Consider the following 8,230-nt stretch of genomic DNA (forward strand, 5'->3'; position numbering starts at 1 on the left):
TTAATGTGGTCTATATGTACATAGACCATACAGAAAAGTAAATGCTAAATCATAAAGTCCCCCAAATTTGTTAACTTTTTCTCACATATGAAAGGAATAATGTTAAAGAAGTATTTAAAGAAAAAAGCTATATAGAATGGACAAAAAGCTGAGAATATTTAGATTTTTTCCAGTACCAATTTTACAATTATTAAGAAAGAAATAGGAAAATTACAAGAGAGGTCATTGAAAGTGATGTTTTAAAAAAATAGTAGAAAATAACCTTGAATGTTCTTATAAAAATTCTTGCAGTAACTCTTGTTCTAGCAACTCCCCCTGTACTTGTGAATCAATTAAGGCAAAAAATTAGAATTATTACAGAAAAGGATCAAGATACCAATTGTGCTGTTATGTGCAATTTTCTTTAATTTTGTTTCTAAAGTTATCTGTGCCTATCTGAGATATATATTCATCCATTTATCTATAACTAAATACATGACTATATATATTGAGAGATATTAAATTGTACATTTATACATTTATATTTTCTTTAATTTTATCTATTTCCTAAACATTTCACAAGCATAGATGATGGTGTTATTTTAAGGTTCGAAAAGAATGACAAGCTTGAGGAAAGAGTTTCAGTTGTTCTAGATTCTGTGTCTTCCATTATCTCTCAAGACATGGAAAGTGAAACAGTCGTGTAAGGCCTTTACAGACATACTTGCTTATTATTCAAACAAGAAAAATAATGTCAGAAGTGTTTATAAACATTTGAAAAGAACTTACTTATAAACAATTAGAAAATCCTGTAAAATGTTTAGAGCCATTAAGATTTGGATTGTTATACACATAGTAAAGTCATAATGAAGGTTGATGTTAAAATAAATGTAAATATAATATACATATTACATACATATCTAAGTTATATATATATAAATATGCGTGTGTGTGTGTGTGTGCATGCGTGTTAGTACTACATATTTAGACCTTCATTTAGGCCTAAATATGTTTTGTACAGTCATAGACTTACCAGAAGAGAACACATCAACTGAATAACATTTCTAGTAAGTGTGTGTGTGTGTGTGTGTGTGTGCATGCGCGCTCCTGCGCACAGGGCAGAGGAGAACATCAGAGGTCCTGGCTCATCTGCTCTATCATATTCTGCCTTTCTCCTTTAAGGTTGGACTTGCTGCTGATCCTGGATTCTAGCCTTTTCAGGCCAGGCTGGGTAGACAGCAAGGCTCAGCAATATTTCTGTCCCCTCCCACACAACCCCGAGGTTACACAAGTACAGGGACACTCAATTTTTTTTCCGTGGGTGCTATGAATTCAGTTTCAGGCCTTCATCTTGAACAGAGAGTGTTCTTACACACCAAGTCATCTCCACAGCCCCCCGCAGTAGCAGCCTCCGCAGTAGCGCACTTCCCTTTATTTTCATAACATTAAGTATCACACAAAGAAACTATGTTGTTAAATACGAACAGCAAAAGTTGAATGGTGCAGATTATCATTAAAAGGTTTTATGGTGATGGGTATAAGAAAAGTGATGGGATATTCTGTCATCTAATCTAACACATAATTATAGAAGAAAGAAGAAATAGGAAAATGGAAAATGTAGTTAGCTCCCTGCAGATGTATGAATTTCTTAACTACTAGAATAGACACTCTAAGCAGCCTTCTGTGGTTGGAAGAAAGATTCATAATTTAGGAGTGAGGATGTTGGAAACTACTTAGAACACATTTGACTTCCAGCAGGACTGGATGAGCACAGCCATTGTATTGTCTTGTGGCAGAAAGAATCGCCTGGAGGAAGTAACCCTGAGTAATTTCCATGTGTTGTGTTTATGTTGTGGCCTGCTGGAGAGCTTTTCTCTAAGTACTGTCATGAGTCTGAGTGCCAGCAGGCTCCCTGGCCTGATGCAAGCTTCTGGATGCCAGATTCACAGATTAGACATGCAGGGTACATATTGACTTTTGATGAGCATCTCACTAACTATGCTATTTCAACTTAATGCAACTACCAGGGGACTGAGCAGGAAAAAAGAGCATAGGTTCAGCTTGTTTCAGTGAGGTCCCCAAAGAACTTAGACTGCCATATTCTTAGCTGGTTTACAAACTTTAATATTTTAATTTAGAGATGCAATGAAGGAAGTGGGTAGGAAAAACCAAAAGCAAGGATTAATTTATTTTCCACTTCTCATGAGTACCAAAATAGTTTTAATAAAACCACAATACTGTTGCACATATAAGTGAGAAATCATAATGCATGTGCAATAGTCCTTGACTTAAACTCTTGGAATATATCAGAAATAAAATTCCTTCAAAATGTCCTTGCATCATGCATTGATTTTAGTTTTGTGCTTTAAAAAAAATGAAGTTCATTCAATTTACATGGGTTCAGGGACTTTCAATGAGGTCAGTTTGGAGATCTGAAGTGAAGCAGCCATGTGGTCACACAGCCATGTGGTCACTGTGGAATAAAGAACTTAGTCCCTGAAGTACATCGTTTGGCTTCTCAATAAGCTACTTGTAGCTAGATATTTATTAATATGGGCTTGAATTTTTGTTATTAATACAATGGAATAACTTCATCTACATAAATCAAAAGTGGTTGACAATGTAGACCTTAATAGAATAAAGATTCCACATTCTAATATTTAATTTAGAAGTAATCATAACCCTTGCTAAGAGATGTGTTACCAGAGATAGTAAATTAGTTACTCAACACACAGATCTGATCAAGGAAAAAGGCAGAATTCAGCCTCATGACAGTATTGTCCTTTCCTTTTGTCTCCAGTGTCTACCTATGTCTGAGGCAACCACAGTGTCATAAAGATTTGTTCTTCCTGGTGGCTTCCTGGATATGGACATATTTCTGTAAATCCGGGGATTCTTTTGTGGCAATAAAGGTTTGCTAAATAAATTCTCTGTAAGATGGACTTACTTGAGGGTATTGGTTTTTCAGATCTTTAACAATCAGCTTCACTGAAAAGTAAGAAAAATGTAGAGTATTCCATGCTGTTACTTCAATAAAAATGTTTCTATTCTACCCTTTATATTGTTGGTAATGTACATAAGATTTTACTTGCTCTTTTATTTCTTCTTATAACAGCCATAGATAAATCCTGAAAGAACTAGATTTTTTCTTTTATTGGAAATAATTTAGTCTCTTTTTCATACACAATACCCTGATTATAGTTTCCCCTCCCTCTCCTCATCCCAGTACCTTCCCACCTCCACTACCTTCCTTATCTACTCCTTTTCTTTTTTTCTCATTAGAAAAAGAAGGCTTTCAAAAGACAACTAAATCAAACCAAATAAAATATAATAAAATTAAGCAAAAACTACCACCATATTAAAGTTGGACATAACCCAACAGGAAGAAGAGTCGCAAGAGCAGACAAAAAAGTCAAAGAGCCACTCTTTCTCATTGTAAGAAGACCCATAAAAACACTAAACTAACAGGTATGTGCACAGAAGATGTGGTGGAGAGCAGCATGGGCCCTGTGCTGGCTTCCTCCTTCTCTGTGAGCTCATATGCACCTTTCTTATTTGATTCAGAAGGCCTTGTTCTCCTGCTGTCCTCTATGTCCACCAGCTCCTACAGCCTTTCCACCAACATCTTTATGAGATTTCCTTAGCTCTGAGGGGAGGAATGTAACGCGAACCTACATATGCCTGTCTGTGGGTCTCTGCATTCATTCTTATTTGCTGTTGGAAGAAGCCTCTTTGATCATGACTGGATGCATAATGCAGTCTCTGATCTGTAAGAACAGAAATGTATCATAAGGACATATTTTAATGATTTTTTTTTCTTTTTAGACCAGTTTGGTTTTACTCTAGTCTTCTGGATTCAATAGTCTCTGGATCTTGGTTACCCAAGCAGTGTCAGGTACGGGTTCCTTTTCATAGAGTGGGCCTTAAATCAAATTAGACATTGGCTGCCAACTCCAAGTTCTTTGCACAAGCCCCATGCCATAATTGCCCTAATGTATTTTTCAGGCAGAACAGATGGTAGATCAAAAACTTTGTGGCTGGGTTGGTGTTCGTGTTCCTTTATTGGTAGCCTGCAGAGTACCTTCCTACACAAAAGAGACTAGAACATAGGGGTGAAGGCTCCATTAAGGCAGCAGTTTGACTTTCCATATTTGTCTTGGTAATGAGACTCCATTGTCAGCTTGTGGAGAGCAGCCCATTGTCTTAGCAGAGACTTGGGTTGTTTGGGAACCCCTGGACCCTCTTGGCCAACAACTCTGTTGGTCCTTCTCCCAAGGGTCCAGCCTGTGGGTGAGGTCAGGAGGTCCAGGCTGAGGGGTGATAGGCATGCATGGCATCGTCACACAGACACTGGGAACAGGTCAGTGCAATCCAAGAGTGAGCCATTGCAGACTCACTTAATCCAGAAGAGAGAGCAGGGTACATAATTTTGTGTGATCAATCAGGTTCCTCTACATCCTCTCCAAGCCTGCCATTGGTTTTTTTGTCTCTGGGCAGATTCTCCAATGTCAGGTCACATATTTTCTGCCTGCCCAACTACTTCTGAGTCACGTTTTTGGAAGCTGCCCCAGGCCGTGAGCCCTAATGGCCACAAAACTAAACTGAATGCAACCCTGTCCTGCAACTGAAATCCTCTCCTTGTCACGGAAGATGAGCAGTTGAGAGTCCATATGGCCCATTGCTAGCAATCTTCATTAGAATCATATTCATAAATTCCAGGCAGTTTCAACTTCATTATGTTTTCATACCATCCGCAAATGTCCCCCAATTCTACTTGTCTCTCCCCACACTCTTTCCCTCTATACCATTTCCCTCCTCAGCCTTATCCTTCTTGTTCTTGTCTCCAGCTATTCTCAGCCCACCCATAAAATCTATTCTATTACCCTTTTCTAAACATCCATGCATCGTCCTCTTGACCATAAGATTTTTTGTTGTTGTTAAAAGTATTCTATCATTAAGAAACCCAAACTTAAAAGTTACTTAATGAATTGTTCTCAAATACATATTATTGTAATGTAAATATAGTTAAAAGTACTAAGATAGTTCAAGTGTGTGACAGGGCCACAGGCTGGTGAGGAAATGAATAAAGAGCCATCCCATTATTGACCTAGACCATGAGCTGAACATGAACAGATGTACAGGATTAGTTTTGTAGGAATTGTTTACATTGTTATTTAATGCTTAGACTGAATTGTTTTAAAGACAATAATAGGTAGCTCAAGAAGTTAACATATTTCTAAGCATATTTTCAGCAATATGTAGTGCTAAGTCAAAATATAAGATAGCATATGTCCCAGGAGTACCCCAAACCACAATAAATTATTAGAAACATTGAAAAGAAGATGGAATGTTCATCAAGGTCACTGATAAAAATCAGTCTTGATGACTCATATACAGATGATTGAGGCTGCCAGATGTAAAAAGAAACATCGCTAGGGACCTTGAGGTTTAAGGCTAGAATCTGAAGGTTTCATCACATCTTGGAGCCCATTCACTCATTCATTAAATGGTTTATTTTACATGCATTTATTAAAATGAACACAGGAAATTAATAACTGTTGAAAGAGTTTTACATGGAAAATTTTACTTTTTGTGACTATTATTTATAATATGAAAACAATCTATTCCCAGGACAGCACAGAGTTCATCTAAAATAGACAAAGTTAATTTTGGGAAAAGACCTATTAATCTAAGAAAGTTTTAAAAGAACATATGTGTTCTTTCTCTTTTTATACACAGCCTAAGATGATCTTTGAATGTGGTTCATTATTCTTGTGACCCATAAACCCACAAAATTTTACACAAATCAAGGTGCTCAAATCTTCATGTTCAAAGAAAGAACACATGTGGAACTTCACAAGCCATCAGGATTGGCATATCGAAGACATAATCAGTCACTGAGAAACAGCATTCTAAAGTCATTGGTGTCATTACAGCAGTGAAATGACAGTGTTAAAAATGCCCAGAGCGAAAAGTGAGACTGGAAACAGAATAATTGGTGGCCCCAAATTAGTATGTAATATTTAAAGACTGTCTCAAATGCAGAGAACAGATGAACCTTTGTTTATGGATGCTGATTACCTGGCTGATTGATGTATCTGGATGCACATAAAACTTGAGATGAGTTCAGTGCATACAGAGCCTATTGTTTTCACTGTCATAATGAAATGAGCCTTCAAAAACTAGCAAATCATTTCTAAGACAGAGGAAGGGGTTTCAGGAAATGAGAAGTTATTTTACAGAAATAGAATTGTCTAGAAACTGTCTGGTTTTTTTATTAATTACACTTTATTTACTTTGTATCTCCCCCATAAACCCCTCCCTCCTCCCCTACTAATCCCACCTTCCCTCTCCCTTCTTCACACATGCCCCTCCCCAAATCCACTGATAGGGGAGGTCCTCCTCTCCTTCCTTCTGAACTTAGTCTATCAGATCTCATCAGGAGTGGCTGCATTGACATCTTCTGTGGCCTGGTAAGGTTGCTCCCCCCTCAGGGGGAGGTAATCAAAGAGCAAGCCAATCAGATTATGTCAGAGCCAGTCCCTCTTCCCATTACTATGGAACCCACTTGGACACTAAACTGCCATGGGCTACATCTGTGCAGGGATTCTAGGTTATCTCCATGCATGGTACTTGTTTGGAGTATGAGTCTCTGGGAAGTTCCCTGTGTTCAAATTTTCTGGTTCTGTTGCTCCCCTTGTAGCGTTCCTGTCCTCTCCAGATCTTACTATTTCCCACTTCTTACATAAGATTCCATGCACTCTGCCCAACAGTAGGCCATAAATCTTAGCGTCTGCTTTGATAGTCTGCAGGGCAGAGCCTTTCATAGGCCCTCCGTGGCAGATTCCTAGCTTGTTTCCTGTTTTCTTCTTCCTCTGATGTCCTTCCTCTCTGTCTGTTGGGATAGGGATTGAGCATTTTAGTCAGGTTCCTATCTCTTGATTAGTTTCTTTAGATGTACGGATTTTAGTAGGTTTATCCTGTATTACATGTCTATATGAGTGAGTATACACCATGTGTGTCTTTCTGCTTCTGGGACAGCTCACTCCAGGATGATCCTTTCCAGGTCCCACCATTTACCTGCAAATTTCATGATTTCCTTATTTTTCATTGCTGAGTAATATCCCATTGTGTAGATGTACCACAATTTCTGCATCCATTCAGTTGAGGGGCATCTGGGCTGTTTCCAGCTTCTGGCTATTACACATAAAGCTGCTACAAACTGTCTGCTTTTATAACTGCCTTTTGGACATATTGTCCCCACTTCTTACTAATGTCTTGATCCACTCAATACCTGATTGTTCCTTGTGGTCAAGGCTACTCTACTGCTCTTCTTACGGTTGGGAAGTGAAACGCCACCAATATTCTCATGTATTTTGACACAGTTGTGAGGGATTTGGAAACTTTAGGGGATAGAACATGTTGAAGGAAGAAGGTCAAGAGGGAAGGAAGGGTTGGGTCATATAGTTTCTTATCCTAAGCTCAGTGTCTGCCTGTCTCTAACACATTTTCTGACTCTGGTTAAAATGTTACCAGTTGCCTCCCAATCCTATAGCTGTGCCTTCCAGTGCTAATGTATTATATCTCCTAAGCTATGAGCCAAAGTAAACCCTACTACCTTTTTGTATTACACTATGAACAGCTGACTTCCCCTCCCTTTTCATATCTCTTCAGCTTCTGATAATCACCATTCTACTCTCAATTGCTATGTTATCAAGTGTTTGGGTTTCACATATATGAATGAGATCAGGTGGCCCTTGTCATTTTGTGCCTGGTTCATTTTAATGAGCACAATCATTTCCAGTTCCATTCACAATGCAACAGATGGCAGGATTTCATTCTGTTTTATGACTAAGTAGTGTTCCATTGTATATTTTGTACCTCATTTTCTTTATCCATTTATTAGCTCATGGGTATTCACATCCTGTTTACAGTTCTTGGCTTAATTTGACTTCCTCATTTGGAGTGGCTTCACAGACATTTCACTTTAATCAGTTTATTAACTTTATGTTGTTTGCATAAATTATAAGGCTTGTATATTTTTTCATTTGCAATCGCTGATAGCATTTTTATTGATGTTGCTAGGTTTTATGAAGTCACAGATTAAGATGTAAATACAAAAGTATTTATGTATATCTTTGTATATGTATATGAGTATGTAAAATGAAAATAAATTGTTATGGCTACTTCCATTGCAAAATTATCTAAAAGATAATTTTCTCTAGAGTTTTAACATATTTGTTAATTTTGT

The sequence above is a fragment of the Meriones unguiculatus genome, chromosome 15, assembly GCF_030254825.1.
Source record: "Meriones unguiculatus strain TT.TT164.6M chromosome 15, Bangor_MerUng_6.1, whole genome shotgun sequence".
Lineage (NCBI taxonomy): Eukaryota > Metazoa > Chordata > Mammalia > Rodentia > Muridae > Meriones > Meriones unguiculatus.